This window comes from Zonotrichia albicollis, chromosome 14 (genome assembly GCF_047830755.1).
Source record: "Zonotrichia albicollis isolate bZonAlb1 chromosome 14, bZonAlb1.hap1, whole genome shotgun sequence".
Taxonomy (NCBI): domain Eukaryota; kingdom Metazoa; phylum Chordata; class Aves; order Passeriformes; family Passerellidae; genus Zonotrichia; species Zonotrichia albicollis.
Genome location: NC_133832.1, coordinates 6,143,523 through 6,170,905, shown reverse-complemented (window position 1 = coordinate 6,170,905; position 27,383 = coordinate 6,143,523). Strand labels below are relative to the sequence as shown.

Sequence of the window (27,383 nt, the reverse complement as noted above, 5' to 3'; positions counted from 1 at the left end):
TGTGCTTTGTGATCTAAGAACAGAGCCTGCCTGCCCTACCAGAACACTTTGCCATGTCAAACTAAGATTTCTTCCCAATTTATCACCATCCAGGCTCAGGCTGAAAGGTAATAAGTTTTCTGTACATGTATGTAAATATATTTGCACCAATATATATATATATATAATCCATGCATGATTTTGATCTAAATCTACTTGTCATTAATAAATAAGTCAGTAATAATTTACTATTCTTAAAAAATTTAAGGGCAAAAAAAGAAAAAAAAGGAATAACAGCAGGCTTCTGGGTTTGGGTCATTTTTCTTATCACAATGTCTGCCTCAAATTCCTGCTATTTGTGTAAGGACCTTTCCACTGGAAAAGGTCTGGGAAGAATTCAAGGCTGAGCACCATTTTCCTACATGACTTTTAAAAAGTAACTTCCTCCCTTCCTTTTCCCAGTGACAGCTGTATCCTGGGGTAACACCAGGTTCTTTCCAAAACAAATGTGGCACAGCTGCTATAATTTATCTTCACAGCTCATAGCTTAGAGTTACAGACAGAAAATACACTTAACAAGGGAATATTTCCACTGTGTGTTCCCACATGCTGCAGAAGTTTCCTCAGTGGCAGGGAGGATGCTGCAAATTGCCTGAAAGGGTTGGAGCAGCCCTTCAAGTGACTAAACCCACATTATGTTTCTCCACAAAATTTGGAGGGCTGTACCTAGTTTTGGTGAGTTCTCCAGCCTCTGCAGCAGGAAGAGTTTCTTTTTGCCCTAGGCAGAGGAAAAGGCTTCTGCAAGTGTGAATAAACCAACAGAGAGCTGCAGGAAGGTTTGGCTGGGCTTTCTAAGAAATTACCTCATAAAATCCCTGCAGTAAATGTCCCAGGTTCAGAAGATTTCATAAAACAGGAGTCAGAAAAGGAGCAGCTCTTGTACATCCCTTTCCCCTGGCACAGGCTGTGTTTTAGGGGTGCCAGCACCCTCCAGCATCTCACTCACAGATTTGCTCACCACATTTGCTTGCAAATGCTAAGATGGAAGGAAGGAAATAATTATTACTGTAGCTGCTTGGGAATAGTTCCATAAACTTCTTTCTAGTTTACATAAGCCTTCAAACATTTTTACACATTCTGAGATTTCACTCAGAAAAAAAAAAAAAAAAGATGGACTCCTGAAAAAACAGCTGTGGGCTAGAAGAGCTGTTTGCATCTAGCACTGGTTGAGTTATTAGGCTAGCAGGGAAAGAGAGAGACACCATGTTACTCTCAGGATCCAACAGCTCCTTCTATCACACCAAGATAAAAATGTGTGAACATCAACCACATGGAACACAAGTTCTTTGTTTTTCTTTCCCTAATGAACTCTGCAAAGAATGCAACATAATTATGCCTCCAAAAGAAACTACTATGCTATCAGAGATACTAAAAAAGCTCTGTTCTTTGGCTGGAACCCATCTCTGCAAATGCTGTCACAACAGACTCCAAACTGTCACTTCAGCAACTGCCCCTCACGGGAAAAACATATTTCTTCTAATTAGGCAAAATTCTAACTCCGCATCTGAAGAGTATAATTTGATCTTTTCTCTAGAAACTCATTAACCACTTGAGCTCAATTATTAACATTTGCATTAATAACTCACTGAATTAACTACCCATTGTGTGAGTGCAGCTCCTGCCTTGGCAGGATGATGCTCTGAGGAGCTTCCATTGCTCTGGGAAGGTGGTGAGGCCACGTCCACCTCAGGAACTCCTCTGAGTGTTGCAGAATTGGAGTTCCTGCCTCTGGGGCTGCCATCAGCTCACCAGATGGCTTTGGGCAGATTTTCCTCTCTTCCTTTCCTTTAAGACAGCGAACCCATGAGCAGGGACTTCTCCTCCTTCCCTCCCTCCAGGATTAATAAAGTGCCCAATACAGGAAACCAACGTAAAAATTGCAATAATAACTCCTGGCAAGAGTGAAGGGTATTAGCACCCAGCTCCTGATGCTGGGTCTGGTAACATGAAGCTCCCAATATGAGAAAAAATAAATAAAAACCTTCATGCCTAGGTAGTGCTTAATGCCACAATTATTCATGCTGGGGCTCCCGCAGGGCCCAGAGCAGCAAGAAACCTGCTGAAAGCCCTGGGGGTTCTGAGATAAACCCAAACTACACTGATTCCTTGATGGAAACCTTTCATGGCAATAGCAACCCATGATTTATTCAGTAAGAAACAGGTTTTCAAGCAGTGTTGTAAACACTGAACACACAGACATGCTTGCACCTGGCCTTGGTTATGAAATGAGATGAGTTACAAATCCAGGGCACAGTGGGGTGAGGCACAGTACAGCCTTTCAAATGCAGAAATGTATCTTTAGAAAGATATTTCCTCCCAAAAACTCCACAATTTGAGTCTAAAAAGGGAAGGGAAGGGAAGGGAAGGGAAGGGAAGGGAAGGGAAGGGAAGGGAAGGGAAGGGAAGGGAAGGGAAGGGAAGGGAAGGGAAGGGAAGGGAAGGGAAGGGAAGGGAAGGGAAGGGAAGGGAAGGGAAGGGAAGGGAAGGGAAGGGAAGGGAAGGGAAGGGAAGGGAAGGGAAGGGAAGGGAAGGGAAGGGAAGGGAAGGGAAGGGAAGGGAAGGGAAGGGAAGGGAAGGGAAGGGAAGGGAAGGACAATATGCACACACACATACACAACTGATTTCTACATTTGGTTTAAATCAGATGAGTATGTACATTCCACACTTTTTTCAAAAGTAAATGTTCTACAGGTCTTTGTCAGGTAATTTCCCACAACATTTATGGGTGAGTACCTCCATGTTAAGGATTTCCAGAATCCTTTTAAAATCTCCAGCTGGTATTTGCTACAGTGTTTTGGATATGCAGTAATGTGTGAACCTCAAAAAGCTGAAAGGCTCCAGCACCAGCTCCCTGCTATTTGGATATTAACTCAGACATTTTTGCTTCACAGCAAAGGAATGTAGCAAAAGTCAATTTTTGTTATGAGATTTGACACACTTAAGCAGCCTTAAAAAAAATTTAAAATCAGTTCTATAAAGGAGCTAGCAGAAAAAAGAAACTATTCCAAATTGCCAGTGCTATGAGATATTTTCAGATGAATAAAGGCACAAAGTTACGCAAGAGCTTCTACACAAACTGTAATATCGGCTTGCGTGAGACTCGGCTGCTTTTGTTATTCTTGCAGTTGGTAAATTCAGGCTTAACAATTTCTGAAGTCCTCTGGCTTTTACAAACAGGTGTGATTGACAGCCTCTAAATGCTCTGCTTTTCATAACAACCATGATTGACAGCCCTTTGGTGCATAGCCCAATCAGCCTAACAATGTTATTGTTCTCTAATAATTACCTGATAATTTATTTTTTCAGTGTGTTGCCGTTAGTTATGGTTCAACTGAGAGTCCTCTGAACTTCCCAGAAGTTTATTTAACTCGCACAGATTTGGGGCTGCCTCTCTGGGAGCCTCCTTCTGTGGTGGCACCAGGATTACACACGCTGCTTCCCAAGGTGCACAGGCTGTCACTGCGCCTGTAAGCGATGCTTTCCCTGGCACACAGAACACACCAGAGCCCCAAAAATGTGACAATCCGTGTGTCATTCTGGCACGTATCACCCACAAAGTTTTTGTACAAAGAGAAGTGTTTCTTAACCGAGTATTCCCTGGAGCATGGAGAGCACAGCTCGCAGCGTGTGCGCCCAGGGCCAGAGCCCCGCGTGGGATGCTCGGCTCCGCTCACCACAGTTTTCTGCCTCCAAGCTGCTCGAGATGGCAACTCGGTTAACCTCTGCTGAAAGCAATGATTGAGGTTTCTCTGCTACAGAGAGATCATCCTCGACAACACTCAGCCAGGGAAACTGACTTGTGTGAATCACATGAAGAAAATCATGACCTGGCAGGGTCCCTTTTCTGGTAGCTACAAAATAAATGTCTGAAATTGGAAAGTGTGGGTTTTTTTCATCTCTTGATTTTCAGATAGATGGGATGGGAGCAGGAAGGAAGCAGCAAAATAAAAACCCACATTGCTTCCAATTTCTGAAACTTTGTGAATATTTTTTTCCTTGAGTGTGTTGAAACACATGATAAAGGCCACCTACATTGCAAGAAGGGCAAAAGAAAGATTTCTGTCAGAGGGCTATTGAAAGTATATTATGATGCATTTAGTTACTCTTAAAAGGGCCAATGAAATAAAGAGAACCCTTAAAGAAGGAAGCAAGCTCAGTCTTAGTTTTTCCAAATATTCCTAGTTTTTCAATGAGGGTACTGAAAAAGTAAATAGAGAAGGAGAGAGCTGGGACTTTGCTCTTCAAAACCACAACTGTAGAACTTGAGCACAGCTTTGCAGTTCCCTTGTTGGGTCATCTCATCAAGAACTAGTCTGAAGTTTGGCCTCTGCACACCAAACACCCTGCAGACCCAGGACGTGGATTTATTTGTGTGTATAATGCTGTAATACAGAGGGTTTGTGCAAATTTACTGCAAATGGAAGCAAGTACACAGTGCATAGACTGCATAGCCAAACGGGCTAATTCTGCTCATAAACATTTGCTCACAGAGATTCAGGGGCTACACTGGGGCAAATTGAATGGTTAGACCATTGCTATTTGTTAATTTACCTTTCAGTACTTCTGAATTTTAGCCCCATATATTTACTGAACTGGCCATTTCCATAATGTATTAGCCACGAGCACAGTCTCTAATTATCTGCTGAGCTCACTTCTTTACTGAGTGTTTTTCCCATCCTGTAAACCTACTGGGCATTTTCTTAAAGTTGGGTTTGGGTTGACAAATCATGTAGAGAACAATAGTGAGGTGATGAATCATTGCAGTGACAGCACTGTCTCACTACAGGCTGAGCAAAGTATTCATTGCATACCAGATACAAAGCAGAGGACAAAAAACTCAGCCATCTGTAGCTTATGCCAACATCATGAGCAAGAGCTAAAAACAGCTTCCCACAGATCTTAAGTCAATGGTGTCTCTGACACTTTTTTCCAAGGACTTTCAGGGTGCATTACTGAGCTCTCAGCTCAGCACCCTGCAATCCCTCACCTCCAGCTTGGGCTCAGAGACTCAGCCTGCCCAAAGTCTCTTTTGGCACCTAAACCTCAGTTCTTCCACATGCACACAACCTCTGCTTGCTCACCAAAAGGCAGCTCAGAGAACAGAACAATCACTGTGGGGAGAAAACCTTTTAGGGGTGCAAGAGGGTAGGGAGAACCACATGAAATACCTGGGGATCCACCCCACTGCTAGGAATGAGAATGAAGTTTGCAAACAGATGAGAGCAACATCCTTCTCTGCTCTCTAGGGCACAGCAATGTGTGAGAAAGAAGCACTGTGAAAACAGCAGAGGTGCTGGTTTGCAGGGAGTCTCTTGCAGATCCAACACTTAAAAAAAATTATTATAGCAATGGGATTTCTTCTGGTGTTTCGTGTCAGATTCCCAGACATTTCTGTAGCACAAAGTGACCCCTGCCAGGCACACAATGCCATGGACCCTGTCATTCCTGCCCTTCACAGATCAAGCTGCAGTGGTTTGGCCCTGGCTGGATGCCAGATATCCTCCAGAGCTTCTCCATCTCTCCCTCTGCAGCTGGACAGGGGAGAGAAAACACAACAAAGGGTCCAGGAGCCAAGGACAGAGAGAGCTCTTGGCCTTGAGGTAACTCTGGCACACAGGAGAGGGAGATGAAGGAAGCACCTCATGCATTTTCAGGATTAAAAGTGAGCATCAGAAGCCACATCACCATCTGTGGCATTCACATTCTCTGATAAAATCTCTTTGCCCAGGATTTTTCTCCTGGGAGGTCAAGAAGCCTCAGAGAAAAGGAAAACAATTCTTATCTCATTTGCTTCTCCTGTGTTGTGCTCATGTGTTTGGAATGTGTTTGGAGATTGTTTACCCACAGGTGATTGTTCCATTGGATTCTGCTGTGAGTTGTTTTCACTCTTTGGCCAATCAGTGCCAAGCTGTGTTGGGACTCTGAAAAGAGCCACAAGTTTTCATCATTATCTTTTTAGTATTCAGTAAGTATTTTCTGTATTCTTTAGTATAGTAAACAATTCTTTAATATAATATAGTATAATAAAGTAATAAATTAGCCTTCTGAGAACATGGAGTCAGATTCATCATTCCCTCCTTTGTTGGGACATTCCCAGCAAATACAATACCCAGCTGCCCACAAACACCATGGAGAAAACCCTGCATGTGGAAGAAGAGTGACAGCATCCAACAGCTCACACCAAGCAGCTGCAAACAACAGTGTGTGCTGTATTTGAGATACCAACCTAAGAGAAATTAGTACTGGTGTGAAGTTTCTTCCCTGCAGTGGGTGGGACAAGCTTTTCCTTCAGTTTTTGCTGTGTTTCAATTCATTTACCTCATCTTGCTCTCACCAATTCTATGATGCAATCCCCAAAACCCCAGATGAAAAAACTGTACAGAGAGATTATCCAGAGAATAATAAATAAATTCATTTTTTCTTATTCAATACAAGTTACTGATTCATCTAAGTTCATTCAATAAATTCATGGCCCTCAAAGCAGTTTTGATGACCCCCACTTTCATTTTATAACAATGGAAATCTTTCCCTAGCACTGTTTCACTGTGGGAAAAAATTGAATAATGTCAGCTAAGGACATCTTAAATCTTGAATAAATTACTTTTACTCTCTCTAATAATTACTTTCCAACAGATACACTTCCAGCATCCTCTTCCCATTCATATTTTCTTACATTCACAATCTAAAACCAGATGCTAATAAATCAGCATCTCTCTGATTTACAATTTCACTAATTATTTATGAGATCAGCTAAATCAGTTTCATTTAGAATTATAGCCTTAGTTACTCGAGGCAGGATTTTCTCACAATTAACATTTTTTAAGCTGCCTCAAAGTAAATAATACAATAACATTTAATCTCTGTTCAAGGTCCAAATATATTATTAATATTAATAAGTGATTTTAAACTGGCATGAGCATACTTAATTCTAGAGGTATCCTTTTAATCCAAAATTAATTAAACACGAATGGAAAAATAAAAACGTGCTATTGAGTATAAAAGACCCTGAAAAATGCATTTTTACATTCTAGTGATAACACTGAAACAAGCCTGGTTCTGTGTCCTCAAAAATGTTATTAAATATGAACATATTAGTCCATAATATTCAATATATTAGATAAAATTTAAGGTGCTGAAAGAAGCACAGACTTTCAGCAGCCAGAGGTTAACTCCAGAGGGGAATGTCACAGCAGGTGACAGTGCTCCATGTGTCACACCAGCTCCAGGAGGGGCTCTGCCCCACTGCTGACTGCACAAACTCCTTTAATTTGATTCTGAGAACTTGTTAAACTTTTAAAAAGTGTGTTCATATCATTAAAATAAATTAAAATAAATTAATTTATTTTCCGCTCTGCTGCCCATAGGTGCAGTCCCAGCCCTCATCCACTCAATTTGGAGAATTTCCCCAAACTCCTGCTCCATTCCTCTCCTGTCCTGGCCCTTCCCTCTCTTTCACACACTAAATTTTCACAGATTAAATAACCTGAAACGACATCTTTGAAGCAGCACCTTCCCTGCAGCCCAGGTTTCAGGTTGGGAGGTTCTAGGGGAGTGCTGGGGAGTGAAGCTGCTGGGTGTGTGCAGCTCCAGATCCCCAGCCCACCACCAGCTCCTCCCGAGGCAAAATTCACACCACTTGCTCCTCACAGATTAGCACTTGACTGTTCACTCCATATTCCTCTGCTTCAGCTCTCCAAGGGAAGCCAAGTACTCAGGGTTTTTTTCAGTCACCCTGAATCCTGTCACTTTTGACAACAAAACCATATTGCTGAGGGTTTTTTTCCCTTTGGTTTTGTGGACTGTTTTTCTAGCCTGAGGATTTTGGCCAGAAAAATTTTCAGCAAAGTGAAAGAGAATGGAGCAATGATATTACTTTTGTCCCATTTCCAGGCAGAGTGGCAGAGAGCCAGTTCTCAGAATTTTTCTCAGAAGCCAATTGATTCATGTTTTTCTCAAGTCCCAGTATCCTTGTGAGAAGCTGTCAGAGGGCAGCCAAAATTGCTTCACCTACAGATGAAAGGCCACTCTCTTTCAATCATATGCAAAACCAGGGAAGTGCCACAGAGCAAGCAGCTTTGCCCAAAATTCAGATTGCGCCCAGAAGTTCACCAACCATTAGTCACTGCTGTAAATCAGCATGACTAATCAGCTCAGCTTCACATCCTGATGACACGGATGGATTTTCAGCAGCCCCAGGACCCATCCAACAGGGCCAGGGCAGCTCTGGTGAGCTGCACAGCAAGTGCCGGGTCGTGGTGGAGAAACCTCCCCAGAAAATCCTCAGCAAGTCTTGCTTTAAGCCAGGCTTGAAGGTGTCCTGTGACCAACACAGCCAACTTCCCCCATCCATACCTGGGCAGTGGCAGGAGCCATGCAAGCTGTCAAATTGGATGGGAAAGAAAGAGCAAAGTGAAGAACACCACAACCTGGCTTTGCATCTTAGAAATCAGCTTGTGTTAGATACAGAGAGAAATGGGAATAAATTTTAGATATGTTCTTTCTTCAGGTGAACTAATCTACCTGACTATATCTCAAAGTGTCTTTATAACACCAATATATGGGTATATTCAAAGGAAAACTCTTACAGAAAGCCTAACAGCTAATTTAGCATGGCTCCTTCATTACCCAGCTTCTCTATTATCTCAGGCTCTCAAGCAGCTTTTCAGACACACAGTATCTGTACAACATGTAAACACACTTATGTTCACTTTAAAAGCAGATAAATCAAGGCCTGATATCTTGGAAATAAAACCTGGGAGAAGCAATAGAGCAGACACAATGCCCCAGCTGGGCTCATCCTGGATTCTCTCTCCAGAAAGCCTGGACTGAACACACTCAAGGTTTTCACTCTTTTAGCTCAGCCACGAGAGCAAAGCACACCTTTCCATCAAACTGGAACTCTTTGGTAATCACTCTGCTGGTCAGACTAGAAGCAGTAACAGAAAGACAGAGGAGATGGTGAAATTAAGACAGTCATGACTATTTCACAGAACTTTCATGCTTTGGTGCTGTGCCATCAGACACCCAAGGGAAAACACGATTTTGGGCATGGTTTGGACTGGAAATTCATCATGCCTGAAATTCAGCACTTTGGAATGAGCTGTATCAGCTCACTAGCCTTTTTGCTTTTTTCCTGTCTTTATTTTATTGTTTTTTCTCAGCTGGGGAATATCCCAGCTAATTAATAAGTTGAAATAGTCACTAATGGATTCAGTGAAGGCAAAAATTAATGCAAGAGGAGTGGTGGGATCATAGAGCCATGAGTTAAGGCAGGGTGGGGGAACCTGAAGAGGACCCTTCCTTTTAAGAGCAGCTAAATGCTCAGCAGTTAATTGAGCAGAGGAGCTCGACCCATCTTATTCAACTACAATCTTATTCAACCTGAATATCACTGTCTGTGATCACCCTGCAGCTGCCTGGCACAGCCTAAGCAAGATGCCTGAATCTCAGCACTCAGTGTGAATGTCTGAAAACAGTCTGATGGCTCATGGACCATTTCTGTTGTGAATTTAAAGCAATTGTAATGTCTGAGGCAGTTTCTTCAACGTCCATAACTGAATTCAAATTAAAAGCAACAACCAAGAGACATGAGCCTAACTATCTCTGCCTGAGGCAGAAGAGTTGATGTATTAACTGAAGGATAAGGTGGAACACATTGTTCCTCAGGAAATGCATTTGTTCCAAAACACATTAAGACTGTCAACAATTTGGCTTGGATGTTCACAGCATGGTACACCAAAAAAAAAATCATTACTGTGCCCCAGTATGCAATAAAACCAGGCTTCAACACAGACAGTAATGCTCTAAAGAGAAAAAATACATGGCCAGCAAATCAAAGAAAAAGATTGGAATCATAAGGGATTAAATTTTGTGGTTGATTTGGTGTGACAAGTTCCAATTAGATGCCAAGGCTCCTTCTGGCATGTGAAAGCAGTGTTTGATCCTGGTGCCCACAATCCCCATGTCTGCGTCTCCTCTGCACCCACCCAGCACGTGGGGACCAAGGCTGCCTCCTGCACACCCTGCCCATCACAGGCAGCCCTTCCACCAGCCAGGCATTGCTGCTGCAGAGCCCACATCACCTGGGTGAAGAACAGAACATTGTGGACAAAAATTCTGCTGGAAAGGCAGTGCTGGGCTCTGGCAACCAAAATAAACCCAGTACTACAAACTGAGACTTTGCTGCATTTTTTTCACCAACCAAAACACCTACAGTAAATAATTATTTAGTGTTCCTTGCTTGTTCTACTTATACCAACATTAAAGAAAGAAAAATCAAGGCCTGGACAAAAATGCAGCATGTTTTTTATGCAGGAGAATAAAATTTGCTGCTTGCTCACCAAATGACAGAGTGGCTGCTGTTGGAAGGGACCTCTGGAGTTTATCCAGTCCAAGCTCCCTGCTCAGGCTGGTTCACACAGAGCAGGTGTCACAGGAATGCATCCTGGCAGGTTTGGGTCTCTCAGAAGGAGACTCCACCATCTCTCTGGGCAGCCTGCTCCAGGCTTTGTCACCCTCACAGAACTTTTCCTGCTGTTCTGATGGATCTCCCTGTGTCAGTTTGTGCCCAGTGCCTTTGTCCTGTCACTGGGCACCACTGGAAGGAGCCTGAGTGGGTTCTTGTACACAGAGCCTAAAGAAGTCAAGGGAAAATGGATGGCTGCTACTGAGGGGTAGAGTTCACCACAGATGAGAACAGAAACAACTTTGGATATTTAAATGACACCTTTTTTGCTATTGTATCCTACCTATTACGTTAAAAAAATTCATCAAGAATGGTTGATAGGGTTTTTTACCTGCAGCAGATGATATTTTTTGGGGTAAGTGGCGTGTTTTCTGTAGAAGTTTTAAAGAAACTTAAGAAAATCACTGAAGCCAAACCAAAGCAGAGGCATCAACTGTAAAAATAATTTCCTCCCTTCTATCAAGCCAAATTGTTTAAAAGTCCAAATTCTCAGTCTAAAAGTATCAGATAGTGCTTGGGACCACGAGCTGAAGTTCATTCTGCACTGGAAATTTGCTGTGCCCTGTGAAACCACTGGGTCTGTTCCCTGCATGGTGTGACTGCCTCGCTGTGAGCTGGAGGCAGAACAATCTGGTGGGTGTGATGTTTTTCACTTCTCTACAGTTCCTCTCCTTGGAAGCTTATCTTCCCTTATCTTCCCTTCTACTTACTCCTTCAGTGACCTTGGAAAATAGAGATAGAGATCACAGAAGCAGAATCCTGAAAGGATTATTGCTTTTATTATCTTACCATTGGGAAGCTGATTAGAAGCACATATCCTTTCACAGACTACCCTGCCATTAGCACTTTCAGCTCTCTTAAAAAGGTCACTGAGCAGGATATTAAACACAATCTTAAGTACTGAGCACTCTTTATTCCAGTACAGGTGTTGCCATGGCAAATGCTGTAGGAAGTTGTCTATCCCTAGTTCAGGAGTCCTATCTTAATTCCTACACAACACAACAATGGCAACAAGGATTGTGATAAGAAAACCTCACTGGCGTGATAGCGAGGCAAAGAATTGTGCTGGGTGATGGATAGTTACATAAATAGTGCTATTTTATCTGCACAATTTCAGCCAAATCTCTGCTCTGGATGGCCCCTGAGCCACTGCCCAGGCCACAGTGACAATGTGCTCGACCTGGTCTGGGGCCATCAGCAATCCAAAGCCAAAATCACTGTGTGAAATCCCTGCAGATGTCACCTCACACCTCCACAATGCCAACCCAAGGACATTGTACGAGGTCTGAAGATAGGGCCTTTACTACTTTCCCATTATAATAGCAAGCTGCTTTCTAATGGCATTTCTCTTGAATCTATCAGCTGATTTGGCATCAAGCAGGATCTCCTGATGTCTCCTGCTGCCACGCAGAACGGCAAGGTGTGAATTCAGTGTATCTTAAACCCAGCCAGAGGTTAGACAGGGACAATAATGCTGCCAGCCTCTCCAGGCTGCTCCAAGTACCAGTTATAAAATCAGTGTATTTAAGAATAGACTGCAGCAGTCATCTCCCTAAGCACCTAAGTCCTTGTGTGTGGTCACACATCCTCTTTAACCCAGCAGCTTTTATTCCATACCTGGTCTGAGCAGCGCCAGCTCTGCTGGAACCCCAGGGCTCTGTGGTGTTTAACTGAGGGAGAGAGCACACTGCCTAATGGACAGAAATAACTCTCAGGAGCAGAAGCTTTTTGTTTTTTGGCTGACATTAATCCATTGCTGCTCTCAGGGAAGAATCCCCCACAAGTTTTCAGAGCACTGAGTCATTCCCATCCCTGGAATGGATCTGGTGAGGGTCCTGCAGGGTGGGCACAGGGAGGGGAGGCAGCCCTGCTTGCTGACAGCTCTTATGCAATGCAGATCACCCATCTTCCTGCAGCCATTGTGGGTGTCAGGAGAAGCCAAGAATAAAATAAACCAGGAAAAGCCTCTGGAAAGGTCTGCTGAGCAGTGAGCTGAAAGGAATATCTCTCAAGGTACAGAAAGCACACCCTGTCTTCAGCTCAAAACACAGCCTCAGGTGACCTCTGATATGTGATAATCACACACTGCACTCAAAATTACTGATTGACCTGCCCAGGATGTGTAAAAATCAGCACAAAAAATAGACATTAGGAAAAAATACTTACATTCCTGTCCATATGGGATAGATTCGATGTCCTAAGCTAAAGAAAACAGCTAGGTGCCCCCTCCCGCTCATTAAAGGGAGTTGTGAAGCAAATTGCAGCATTTAAGATCCTGCTTACCCACAAGCCAGATAAATTCGAATTTCTTTTTCTCTTTTTTTCTTTTTAACAGCTTGTCTCAAGCTACAACAACGTGCATCTCCAGCAGAGAAAGCAGGTCAGCACTGCTGCCATCCAGAAGGAGAGATGGTCAATTAAAAGAAAGAAGCCAATTAAGAGGCAATTGGGCACTCCTAGTTAGGAAGACACTAGGGAGAAAAGGAAGGAGATAAGGAACATGACTGTCTGAGAACATCCATTGTCCCCAGCAGAGCCTGGGGCAAACCTGGGGCTGTGGATGAAATTCATTCATGTCCTTGCCTGCAAACTGAGGAAGCATGCTATGATCAGACAACAGAAATTCAAAATAAAATCAAAATCCAAGCAACAGCACTGTGTTTTTGTCAGCTTTAAGCTTCTGGTTTTCCTTGTTAACAAGATCAAGAAATTTCTTTGCCAGAGAAAGCTCTAATTCTGTAAACTTACAAAAGTTTGTGAAAGACAGGATTACTGATTAACTCCTGATTAATGCTGCAGCTTTAGGGCAGTGTAGCAGCTAAATTAATACTTAAACTGTACATGCAGGATTGGAAGCCAACTGTTAACACTCCTGAGTCTCCTGCAAAGCAAGCCTGCTCTCAAGGTCGTCAGCATAAGCATAATAGTCTGGGTTTGGTCCCATGCACTCTAAACACAGTGAAATTGTAGCCATAAAAACCACTCAGAACAAGGTGAGAAGGAAGCCCAAGCAATAAAAGGTCAGGTCCCATGAAAAGCTGGCCTTCACTTTGCTGCAACTGAATTTTTGCAAAAAAGAAAAAGTTGTAATCCCTTTCAAAAGAAAATGTAAGATGTAGCCTAACCCACATCCACTGCCAAATCAAAGGTCAATAATGTGAAATGTACCTTTCTATATTTTCCAAAAAACCTGAATATACTGGATCTGTTGAAGTGTCTAGTATCAGCTAGAACCAAGAACAGCAGAAGGTAAATTTGGATGAAAAGTCTCTTCTGGAATGTACCAGATCAGGCTTCTTGCAATATCATAAAATATATGGAGAAGAAGCTTTTAATTCAATCATCATTAAAGAGTTTCAATTAATTCCAGAGGGGAAACAAAAAAAACAAGCACATCTCTGTTCAGCATAAAAAGCAACAGTCTTTGTAATGGAGCAGAAGGACTCACACTTTTCTCTCTTTTTCAGAAATAAAGCCCTGTAAACACTGGGCCTCCTATCAGTCTGTACCTTCATGAATGCCTTGGTGCAATACCAGCAAAGCCACTGCCCTGCACTGCTCAGACAAACACACAGCCTGCTTGGACCTGGCCTCAGAGCAAATCTGGAACAGGACATGGCCCCTCTCACCATGGGCATGTTTGGAATTTGAAGAAATTACCTTTTTATTTTAAATTACAAAAACGATCATCCTAAATCTGCATTCGAACCCACAAACGGTACCTAATGGAATAACATGCTGATTAAGTCATCAAACAAAGCACTCTGGTGCTGGGAGCAGCAAGGCACCAGCTGCTTCTGAGAGCAACTGTGTGTGTCAAGGGCAAGAAGTGACAAGTTTTCAGTTCACATCCAGCTACCTGTCCTTTCCTGCAAAGAGGACAGAGGCACAGCTCACTTGGTCAGAGCCTGGGTTTGACCCCTGTGCGCCCTACACTCTTTGATCCTTGGGGTCACTTCCAACTCAGAATATTCTGTGATTCAAATGTGGAATCAGCAGGAATGTCCCTACCCAAAGTGCACAGAAGGAAAGGAACCTCTGCCTTTCAATTAATTATTTAAATCACTGGATGCAACCCTTATGTTCACAATCTGCAGCTACACCGAGAAACATAAGCAGTCCAAAACCTCTAAGGACCTTAATCATTACAGAATATGCAGGGGGAACTTGTTGACAACTGCAGCAGTCATTGAAATCTGCAGGCACTTTTGGGAACAAATGGCTCTGTATAAAATCCAGCTGGAGCTGGCTTCTCCTGCTCCTGGTCCAGAGACAGCAGGGCCAGCAGGACATCCCCACCAGGTGCTCAGCAGGGCAGGCAGTGAGTCCTGGACACCATCACATGGAGCACACGGGTGTTTTCTCTCCTGAGAAAAGCACAAAGCCATTCCTCTGCAGCTGTCACTGAAAAATGCCTCCCCCAGACACCGCTTGTGTTGTTCTTCACAGTGTTTTCACTGCTGGACAGCAACCATGGGTTTTTTGTGGAAATAGTTTCCCTCTCCAGAAGTACAGTTCTTCACTGTTAAAATCCACGAGTTTGGTGATGTTAAAGCTTTTGTCTCCCCACCAGGAAGTTATTTTATTGTTAATTTTTGGTCAAAGCCCAACAAATCATTCCCACCCATCAGAGGAGGATGTGCTGCAGCAGTCTGAAACTTCACAAGGCTCCAATCACCAGTGAGACATCCCTGGAGCCTTGACCTTGTCTGCAGACCTTGTCTTTCTGCTCAAGTGCTGCTCAAAACATCCTTCAAATAGCTACTGATTTTATAGTACGTAAACTTCAATACATTTCTCTCAATTTTAAGGGACAAGGATAGTACAAGAAAAATCAAGAAGATGAAAGACAAGACTATGCAAAGGAGATAAACAATTCTGCTATATTTTTTTAGGTTAAGTGTACAGAGTGTTTATGAAGCTAGTGAAAATCTTCTAGATGAGCCCTTAGGGCACATCAATTTCGAATTATTTTCTTTCTGCTCTCTCCTCACTAACATTGCTCAAAAAACAGTGCTGAAAATAGTTGCCAGCAATGTAATTGAGCCTGTGAGAGGCACCATAAAGGCTTCTGTGCCTCAAGGCACATCACTTCTGCTCCTCCTTTTATTTTTCCATGTATTTAATTGAACTTGGCAGTAACCTTTACCACATGAAACCAAGATGGCAAAACAGTGGATTTGATCTGTGTGCTGAGTCTGGACTGCCTTGCTGTGAGCTGCTGGGGGAAGTGGTGCCTGGAGATGCTTGGGTTTGAAATGGAGACATATAATAACCTGTCCCCCTCCTCCCACTTGGTGGGAAATTTAGCCCCACATCTTTTCCATGTAGCAGCCAACAGCAAAAAAGCCAGGATAGCAAACCTCTGCAGGAATTTTCCCTAAATGACATGTAACTGTTGATAGGGAGCAGTGAATATCTCACTAGTCCAGACAGAGGAACCTGATCCTTTACCCTAATCCTTAAGATTTCAAAATTTTGCAAACCATGGGCAATCCAAATAAAAGCAAAACTATAAACTATACATCCAAAACCTTGCATTAACCTTATATCTACAGACCAGTCTCCCCTTCACTTTATTTTATGCTGTGTTTCACCCCAAACTTTATGCTTGCCAGAAAGATTTTTCAAAATGGAATCAGTATTTTTTGTGTTTGGCTGAACTCCAGCACTGCAGGACATCCTTCCTGACTGGAAGGTACAGAAACAACTCTGCTAAATGTGCTCAGGACCACAAGCATCTTCTCATTTGCACAGAGAATAAGGAAAACCTCTAAGATAAGGGCCTGAAGTCTGAGATTAGATTAAAGTTCTAAGACTCACCACATATATTTAATTAGCAGAACACAGTGTACAGCCTAAGAGAGTTCTAACCTTGTGTGTTTGGGTGAGAATGCCCTGAACTGGCACAGCTGGAGAGCAGGGTAGGACACCAGAGACCCCTGGAGCCTGGGCTGGGCATTGTGTGGGCTGGCAGGCAGGGGCTGCAGACAAACACCCCCAAACTGCCCCTTCTCCCCCTTTGTACAGGAGAGCAGAGATCGGGGTCCTGAGGGAGGATGGACAGGGCTGGGAGGGCAGCAGTGTCTTCCTCACCTCCCAGTGCTTCCACTGTATTGCAGCAGCTCAATGTCCAGCCCTGCAGCACCAATCTCAAATTAAAAACCATTTCTAATGCACAGGATCATAGAAGTTGGTGCAAAACCAACTCAGTCCTGAAGTTGTAGAGGAGAAGAAATTCTTGCAATAATGGAAGGACATAATCAGTATTATTGTCATAAAATGTCTCTAGTTACTGCACTGGCAATTTTTCCGAATGGGTTAGCTTAGAGACTGGCCTCTTGCACTGATTACTAAATTATTTTCTTTACAAAGGTCTAAGTGGCTCTGCTTTCCAGATGAATAGCCTGAAGCCACTTGGTTCAGAGCTTCAGTCCCCTGAGATTCATCTTGGACAGTAAAGAAATGAGACAGATGAGCACTAAACTATCCTGTGTACAAATGCAGCAGTGGCTTGGCTGATGAGAACACTTGGTGTAAAGTACCACTGAATTTAAAACAAAGACAGAGGTGAACTGAGCCGAGTTGAAAGTTAGAATTAGTCAGAAGCAGTATTTGGTAACAAAGCGTTTCTAACCAAATAAAGCTTCCTGAAGAGAATTTTGGCTTCACCACATCTCACTTCATCTGGGAGAGCTGCCTTGCCAGGCAAATTAGGAGCAGTTTGCTGGAGCTGGCACATTCCCAGCCCAGCCCTGCCAGAATTCTGGCGTGCCCTGCTCCCAAGGAGCAGCAGTTTCCTCACCTGGACACACAGTTACACATTGCCCCAGCCCTTGCTGAGTAAGCAGCACTTACTTTTTTCTGGAAGGAGAGCACCTGTGCTCAGGGAGGGGAGCCCTCTGCAGCCTCTTGCACATCTGGTGGGTGGAGGAGCAGCTGGCAGGGGCAGGAGCAGCAGAGGCCGTGGGCGAGCAGGGCGAGGATCCCACGGAGACACGGAGCCCCAGCTCTCCTCCGCGTGGAGCAGATGTGGCAGCACAGCAGGAATGGGGAATTCAGCCCCTCTGAGCTGCTCCAGAGCAGTTTGGGTGATGAGCTGGGCAGGTTGGTGGCTCAGGGCTGCCCTAGCAGGAACTCAGAGGGCTCTTCCCAAAGCACTCAGAGCCTGGGGTGGCACTGGGCTGAGCTGCTCACCAGGGAGGAGACTCACACGTGCCAGGGAGATCTCTGGGGAGAGAGATGGAGAGAGAGAGGTGAATGGAAAACAATGTTTATCCTTGAAGTTTAAATCTGTGGCTTTTCTAGAGTATCTTTGAAACATCCCAATTAAATCAGTCCATTAGACAAAATCCCAATAATTGGACAGCTTGGTCAGCTGTGGCTTACTCAGAATTTGTTCTGGTTTTAGTATTTTATCATTAAACATAGTTCTGAGTGATTCAAACCTCACAACACCAAGGAGAAATTGCCCATAATTAACATATCCAAGTGTAAGCAGCTTTCATCACACAAACACAACAAGAGCTCACACCCCTCTCCCCCACTCTGCTTCACTTGTTTATTTAATCTAGTTTATCACTGAATTTCTTCTCTGGGTTCCACTGAAGCAAGCTTGCACTGGTTTGAAGGGTTCCTCTGCAAACACAGCAAACCAGCTCATACAGGAAGGTTTAATCTGTCACCAGAGCTTTTCAGCAATCAGATCCATAAGCATTAGCTTTGTTAATTAAAGTAGCACATCTGAAAAATTAGCAGAAGGGAATACTCTGGCATATTTCTGTGCAACAGGGAGAATTTATATCTTCAGCAGTCACTAGTGGACTGAAAAAAGCCAGTAGAGCATGCCACATGATGCTGCAGCACCCCTGGGCTAGAAAGACAAGTAATATGAGTCATTTAAAAACCAGAAACATTCAAAAGATCATTAAAAAGCTACTAAACCTCACAAAATCAAATAAATACATTAATCAATTAAAACCTCTATGAAGCATCCTAATTGAATTTTGCTGTAGTGGTGTCACATGGCTTTGGAAACTGCCCTTCAGTAATCCAATCAAAAACTGGCATGTTCCCATCCCTGCTTACTCTCCCTGATTAGTCAAATATCAGAAGGAAATAAAAAACAAGGTGGAGGGATTCAGAAAAAAAAAATACTAGTATTTCAATTTTGTCATGTTTTTCTTACTTATGAATCTTAAACTCATTTATCCAAGACAGTGGATGGCATCCTTCTGTAAGAGTGAGTTGTGTCCATGAACCACTACAGGTATCATGGAACACAGAATCAGAGGCAAGGGGAATCATTCAGCACAGGAGCCCAGGCCACTGTCAAAGACATCTTTTCATAAAGATCCTTTCTTTAGGATTTTTCCCCTTCTGAGAAGCTGTGAGGCCTCAGCAACAAAATGAAAAGAATGGTTGCCTGCTGCTGAGGAATGCAACAGGTGCATCTGAGATTGGTCTCCTGTGGATGTTTGGATTTACTGACCACTAACAGCAGAGCTGCTCTTGCTCTCTGCTGGGACACAGACCTTTGTTATTCATTCTTATTCCATTCTTAGCTTAGCTAGCCTTCTAAGAACTTTCCCTTCTATTTCTTTTTAGTATAGTTATAATGTAGTATATATATCATAAAATAATAAATCAAGCCTTCTGAACATGTAGTCAACATTCTTGTCTCTCTCTCATCCTGAAACCCTTGTGACCACTGTCACACCTGACACTCTGAACTGAACAGATCTTGCTCCAAAACATCCCTACTGCACAGGCCAAGAAAACAAAATGGCAAAACTGCCCCCAAGCACCCCACAGCTCACACAGAGCCCAGAGCTGGAGCAGCTCCAAGGAAGCCTCCATGCAGAGGCTGGGCAGGAACCCAAAAAAGTCAAAATCTCTTCCCAGGGCTAAATGAGAGGGGGAAGGAGCAGCAAAAGCAGCAGCAGCAGCAGCACAGGGAAGGCCAGGAGCAGATTTGTGTTGGCTGCAGCAGTGTCTGCCCCAAACCAGCCCCAAAGCAGGGTCAGCAGGGGAGCAAGAGCTTGGGGAGGGCAATGACATCTGTAAGCAAGGAAAATGGGAAAATTACTGATGTAACTGGTGCCAGCTAACCCACAGACCTACTGTAATACCAATATACCAAATATCAGCCCATCAGTGCTCTCCAAAGGGAAGGAAGCCAGGCAGGAGGCACAGAAGATGTGCACAGTGTGTTTGTGTATAAGGGGGTCCTGTGATGGACCACCCAATGCAGGTTCCTCACTCTGCATCACTGTCTGCTTTCAAGTACCACAAAATGTCTGTCTTCAAAAAGTCCTTTTTGCAACAAAAGTGGCTCTGAGCTGGTAACTCTGCTTTGCCAGGCCACCCAATATGATGTAATTTATCCTGCACACAAGTGACAAACCCCAGTGCAGACTCTGCTGTGCTACAGTCCCAAGGCCCTCCCTCAAGCTGGTGGCCCTGCAGCAGCGCCAGCTGCTGAGATGAGCCCAAGAGCAGAGCACAGAGTGCAGCAGCTGCTCTGAGCCTTGCAGAAGTGAGAAACCCCAGCCCTACACAGTGCACAGGGCCTCCTCCTTGATCTTTTGTAAAACAACCTCTCAGGAAAGCAATTTCCAAAGTGACTGCTGTTGCTGGTGACACACAGCTAGGTGAAAGAGAGGATTTACAGTGATTAGATTAGATCAGATTTATGGACTAACAGGACAGGCCATGTGTGAAGCAGGGAATGAAATGTAACGAGGCCAAGAAAAATTAAACACATGCTCTATTCCAGCCTAAACAGCAGTGTACAATTAGACAGGAAACAGAATCTGAAACAATTCACACAATGCTTCATAGCAGTATAAAGACAAAGCAGAAAAGGTCTTGCAGCTCTTCAGGCTTCACAACACAGAGAACAAACCAAGGGAAGAGTGTTGAAGCATCTGTATGGAATGCACAAAGAGCCTGTCAGTCTCAGGAGCACTTTCTGCCACACTGAAAAATGTGAGACACTGCCAAACAGCCTTCCAGAAGGTTCAAACTCAGTCCTCAAAGATTTCATACATATTGTGTTATTTAGACAACATGAGCATTTCTGCAAAATTAAACCTACAAGTTACATTAAATCACCCTAAAGCTTGCAGGACCTGGAGGCCGTTAGGCATGTGACAGATAAATGCAATAGAGAAGCTGTTTCTCAAAATGAAAAGGGAATAAAACTGGCCTAGAGGAGAACAGGAAAGAAAAGCCAAGAGTTTGAACTGGTCCTTGAAAAAGCTTTGGTGGTCTGGCAGTGGGGCTGAGCCAAAGTGCAGAAAATGCTGTGCCAAAGGATGTTCTGGGTTAGCAAATACTGCTGGGGGAACATCCGAATGCAAATAACCTATTTACAGATAGGGATACCCTTAACACTGTGAAGATGTTCTTTGTGCAAAGTTTTTATTTCTACTCTGAAAACATTTACATACATGCTTAACTTTATATGTGTTGACTAGTGAAATCAACTGGGATGACCATGGGCTTCAATTTAACATGTTTAGCATCATAAAATGCAAGGAGATTAGCAGGTTGGTGTGTTTTTATCTTTTTATTGGTTCACTGAATATTTTTTGCAGTTGTACTTGGTGCAACAGGAAGAACTGCAATTCCTAGAAAGCTAAGAGAAAATACAAGACTTTAAAACACGATCAGAATTTAAAATACTATCAGATGCAACAAAATTTTTCTTTACTGGAGAGCCAGTAAATAAAAGAGGGCCTCATTTTTAAAGGCCCTCTGTAAATACGTTATTAAAGTATTTCCTTAATCACAGCAACTTCTTAGCTCTATTCCTGACCAGCTTCTTTATTTGGCTCAGAAGTAAAATTATCATTCAGATATTAACAGTTTTGCTGTTCAAACTCTAATCTATTTTGAACACTTAAACAAAGTCAATAAATATTTAAATTAAATATAATCTGCACTTGCTTAGTGATTTTAATTAAGAATTAAGTTGCTGTTCACTTGAAAAGTGTAAGTTTAAAGCCAATGCAATAGGAGAATAATGCTAGAGCATTTAAGACTCTCTACCATTATAAATATATTTTTCAGTATATTGCAAGCTGAGTTTAGCCCTGTAGTCAATGCTGCTACACAATTACTCAGACTTATCTTTCAAAAAAAATTACAAAAAACTTGAATACTTAACTAAATTTTGAACTTCTTTAACTGAGGCACAGAAGAGTGTTTTACTCAATTTTTACCCCCATTTTTATTTCAATTTTGAGTTCAGTTCCTTCAGGATTCCCTCCCTGAGCCCTCTGGGTATGACAAAGGAGTCTCATGGAGATTTTTATGGCTTTAGGAAGAAAAGTCACCTGTGCTGGCTTCACACCATTCTTCTCAAACAAGAATGTTACAATCCTGTTTAAGACAATAACTTATTCCTTGCACGAGGGTTAGTCAGCTGCAAAGTTTTTCTCTTGTAGCCCAGAAACAAGTAAAAATATTTCTTCTATTTGTTCTAGACTCTGGAAGTATGCCTGCATGGACTGTAGTTGCATTTTTAACACAACATGGACACTGTATTGGGTGAATTTTTCTTTGGTTTAAGGGAAAGAGTCTGATATGGCAGGACAGGCTGTGTCTGCCCTTTACCCCAGAACTGAGAACCAACAAATAGAACCCTAAAAACCAAAAAACAACCAACCAACCAAATCAAAAAACCCACCATAAAAACCAAACAAAAAAAACCCCAAAACATAAATGAAGTAAGAAAATAAATATTTAAATCCAGTTTTTGTAATTCTGAATATTACTAACTAAAGCAAAAGAAAATTATTTTGCAGAGTATGGCTTTCAGTTTTCCTTTGAGCAGCTTTGTGGCATGTAAAAAATAATAAGAAGATAGCTCTGCACCTCTGGAGGCCTGATTTAAAAAAATCTCTAATTCACAACCAACAGCCACTTTCTGATCTAGAAATAAAGAGCCCAGCACAAAACCCCAACTCAGCACCCCACAGCAAAGCACCACACACACACAATCACAAGAGGGCAGAGGATTAACTCTCTTTCTGATCTTTTGGTGAGAAAGAGCAGTTTTGACACAAAACTGCATTTTCTCCAGTGGACACCAAAGAACTCAGCACTGTCCAAGAGAGGATTTTCAAAACTGCCATCCATCTGACTTTAATCTGCTCTACCAATTCAGCTGGTGACATCCAAAGCCCCAAGGCATGAGCACACTGCTCCTTCCCTGCTAAAGAGCCAGCACAGACAATATAGGATGTTTAAGTATTTTAGAACACTCTTAGGAAAGAAAATTAAGCAGAGCCAGGAAAAGCCAGCAATAATATTTTCCACCACAGCAGAATTTTCATTCCATGGATGTTTGGCACTGGGTGCACAGAAGCAAGCTCTCAGCCAGAAAAGGTGGGTACAGCAAACACATTAAACCCACAGCAATTCCTCATGGCTGCAGCTCTGCCCTCTGCCATTCTCCCTTTTCCTGTAGTCCTTTACACAGAGAATGAGACAAATGCCAGCACCACCCTTCACTCTGTCCCTCAGACACCTCTCTTCTGGCTTAATTCCCAATTAGCATTCCTGTTTTATACCCAGTATATCACTCATAATAAATTTAGTGCAGTCAAACAGTTCCTCCCCAAATGAGAGGAAGGTTAATGACACTTCCTGTGGCTGTCACTGTATGCTTTGCATAAGAGAGGGAGAGGATTTTAAATAACAGGAGAAGCCTCTCCTGGAATGTCCCTTCTTCATCACTGACCTTCAGCTGCTCTGCCCACGTCTGACAAACCAGGAGGGGCTTTTATTTCTGTCCTGGCACTCTTGTATCCTTGTCACAGACATCTTTTCATGAAAAATCCTTTCCTTAGGATTTTTCCTCCTGAGAATCTGAGAAGCCTCAGGAACAAAATGTAAACAATGATTATCTGCTGCTGTGGAATGCAACAGGTGCATCTGGGGTTGGTCTCATATGATTGTTCCTAATTAACGGCCAATCACAATCAGCTGGCTTGGACTCTCTGTCCGAGACAGAAGCTTTTTGTTATCATTCTTTCTTTTTCTACTCTTAGCCAGCCTTCTGATGAAATCCTTTCTTCTGTTCTTTTAGTATAGTTTTAATATAATATATATCATAAAATAATAAATCAAGCCTTCTAAAACATGGAGTCAGATCCTCATCTCTTCCCTCATCCTCAGACCCGTGTGAACACTGTCACATACCCTGAGCAAGCAGAGAAGGGACCCAAGTGTCCTAAGGTCAGATCCTTGTTTGAAACAGAGCAAAACCTGCCTTGAAAACGGAGCCCAAGCACCCTGGGAGTGTCTCATTCCCTGCTGGAGCAGGCACAGCTCAGATCCACCCACAGCCCTGGGCTCCTGCTGCTCTGGGGCCAGGAAAGCTGACAGCAGTGCCAGGTCCCTGCTGCACCCCCAAACAATGCATGGGGAGCCCAACTCATGTACTCAAACACAGAAAACATTGGAGGGAACACAGTGCACACAGGAGGGACGATCTGAGTAGCAGTTTGACTTAGGAGCCACTGACTGCAGCCAAAATATTTCCATTTCAGTAACTGTTGTTAATCCTATTGTATATTTCCTGTTACTTGTTAATGTTTCCCCAAAGAAAAAAACTAATTCTGATTGCCTGGTAAAAGTTGTCACTGGTTGTGGCATTACACAACTAGTAACTTCAAATATTTTATGCTAATAGCACACCATGTCAGCAACTATACTTTTTCTTATTTTTTACATTTCTTGTTGTTTAGATAATTAAATTTTTAGCTCCAACTTATGTCAAGCTGCTTTTGAATCAAAGTTGGAATTCAATTCACAATGCAGAAAAAAGTATTTTAATAGGGGCAGTGGCTACAAAAGAAACCACTGAGTTTACATTTTAAAAAGAGCACATGAAGAAAATTATCTACATAATTAGTGACTTGAGGCAATTGTGGCTAATCCTATTATGATCAAAAGATTAGAAAAGGCCTCACCTCATCTTTACCTAAGAAAGGATTGATGATAGCTGCTGTTTTCATGAACTACAGTGGTTTGCAATTAAGTACATTATTTGTGTGTTTAGCCAGAGAATTCCCTGGGTTGTAGCTTTCTTTACATGGTAATAGGAAACATCTTAGGCTTAAATATTTGGTTTATCTGAACTTGAAATACTGTAATGGATTTAAATCTTAATATAGAAATTATGCAATGCCACTTTAATTCTGAAGGGGTATATTTCAAACATTTTTATATAAGGTTTAAGTTAAAAAGACAAAACCAACCTAAACAAAACCACCAACAAGCCCCCCCCTCTCCCCCAAGACTTCACATTCCCAGAGATGGAACTGATTTGAAGGATGCCATCAACAAGGAAGGTCAGCTTCAAAACTTAATTCTCATCAGAAGCAAAGCAGATGGGACAGGAAATGTAGCCCAGCACCCCCACATAAGCAGTTCACAGGAGCAAAGAGGTCTTATCCAAAATAGGAGACAGTGCCTGGGCTGAGCAGGATGTCAGCATCATCTCAGCTCATCACAAGCTCCAAACACCCACCCCTTCAGTCTCTGCTTCTCACTGGATCCCACTGGCCCCACTGAGTGGGAAATGTCTCTGTGTGCTGTTTGCGATGGAGAATTCATCATGTCACTTTTACACCACAGACAGAAGCCCTGCCGGTCCCAGGAGAGCCCAGATGCTCAGCAGGATCCATCCCCACACCAGGCTGTCTTTTACCTCAGCACAGCACAGCACAGCACAGGGCTGAGCTCCCCAAACACCCCCTGGCACAGGGCTGAGCTCCCCAAACTCCCACTGGGCTCCCCCTGTGTCCAGCCCAGCCCCTGCCCCAAATCTGGGCTGGGACTTCATTCCCAGTACCACAGCCATGGGGCAGGCAGCTGCAGCTCTGCAAAGCCTGGCTCAAGCTCTGGCTTTACTTCAAACAGGAATCAATTCAGGGAAGCCCTCAAAGATCCCTTTTGCCTTTAGGAACACTTAGAGCACAAATCACCGCATTTTGTCTTGGTGCCAGGCTTTGTACTCACTCTGTGTCACCATGAAGGGCTGCCAAAAGGGAAGGAGGAGGAACTGGGATCCATTAGGCAGACTTTACTTTTTCATGATCTTCCCAGAAGTGGCTGCCTGGGCTGCTCTGGTGCATCTGTGCAGTTCTCATCTCACTGAAAGCTCAGCTGCAGCCTGGGGTATCTGCAGCCTTTCATCCTGGGTGACAGCAGCAAAAAGAGAGCTGGTCCTGCAGAAAGGATGAGTTGTGTGTCACCTCTCTGTCCCCGTGGGATGACACACCCTGCCCAAGCTGCAGACATCCCATGAGCTGCTGGCTCTGAATGTGTGGCAAATGGAGGAAGCAGCATTTCTATCAGCAGGAAACATTTGGGTCCAAGTTAGGACAACTGTTCAGGAATGACCAAGTGTGCTTACCCAAGGGGTCATAGCAAGTGAATTTTGTCACCTAAAATTTAATGGACCATTCCTACCAAAAGGAAGCAATGGTCTGCCCCTTCAGGGGGCACTCACCAAAATAATCTGCTTAGTGCTCACAAGAAGGGGAAGAAACACACACCAGGGCCTCTGTTACAGCCACTGCCTTCACAAAATGCCTATTTAATGATTACACTTTGCACTGTCAGCTTTGAGACCACCCTACCCAGGATGGGAAAAGTGCAGCTTATTTAAATTAGTTATTTATCTTTCAAAAAAGGCTCAGGGAAGGAGAACACTGAGCAACACCAATTAATAATATCTGAGTCACTGGGCTGGCTTGATTTTAGACATTAACGGGTTCTCTGTGGATTTTCCCATTTATTAGTATTTTAAATTTTTTTAGATTAGAACATTATTTTTATAACTGCAGTTGGGAAATAAATATTTTAAGAGAGTTTTTTCCTTTTAATGCAGGGTTACAAAGTGATTTACAGGGAAAATTATGAAGTCTTAATATCTGAGTTTCCTCTGGCACATACTGTTCCTGCAAGGTCAGTACCACTGAATAGTATTTAAAACTCATGGAAATACATGTCTGGTGGAGCAGCCAAAATGCTGCAGTCCCTAATGACCTGTGCCACAGGAATAAGAATCAAGCAGCTGCAACTGCCAGCAAAGTTTTGGTCACCAATATGGGAACTAGAAACCCTTCTAAACTGATTATAGCCAAGATCTGCAGGGACAGCACAAAGGGCACCTCTTTCCCTGACAGGAATCATTAACTTTTATATGATGTGTTTTCTATTTTTTAAGATCACCCAAACACTTTTGCATTAACTGCATTAACTGCATTAATGCATTAACTGCATTAATGCAAGTAAGGGATAAATGTAATTTAAAAAAAAATATCACAGGGCTCATTTACATTTCCCAATCACCTTCTAATGAATAATTTCACATGCAGACAGTGTCCACTCAAAGGCAGGGTTTGAACAGCCACAACCCAGCACTTTAGAAAGTGATCACAGCAGTCCCTACGCCTGCATTCAGCCAAAAATATCACATTTATTTAAAGGTTTGCATCATTTCAGAAGGCTGCACAATGTCTCCCAGATAAGCAGTACTGCAGAGGAAACAAAGGCAGGGAAAGGGCAGGCACAGGGGACAAGGACTGACTCCACAGGACATCCATCATGGCATAACAAGCTCTGCATTCTTGGCAGCTTTATCGCTGCAAAAAAGGAATTAAGAGCAGCCTGAAGAGCCACAGCACACGGGAGCTGCCTAAAGCTCCAACTCCACACCTGGATTTACTGATGTTGTAAATGTCCACGTCACGAGTCCCACAAAACTCACACCCTGTCATCAAACAGCCAAGTGAAAATTTAAATTTTTGTAATATTGGGGGCAGGAGGAGGGGATTATTCCCCAATAACTGAAAAT

General features: G+C 43.0%; 1 protein-coding gene across 4 annotated transcripts in view; it reads right to left on the bottom strand.

Moving 5' to 3' along the window:
* The window catches only part of HTR2C (5-hydroxytryptamine receptor 2C), a 217,877-nt gene that overhangs the window by 59,468 nt on the left and 131,026 nt on the right, over window positions 1-27,383 (bottom strand). For 3 of the 4 annotated variants that reach the window (XM_005484511.4, XM_074551568.1, XM_005484510.4), the window contains exon 2: window positions 17,363-17,734. The gene's annotated coding sequence lies outside the window, so the exon portion shown is untranslated. Of the gene's footprint in view, window positions 1-17,362; window positions 17,735-25,540; window positions 25,719-27,383 lie in introns of those variants that run through there. The other variant, XM_074551569.1, reaches the window with a different exon arrangement.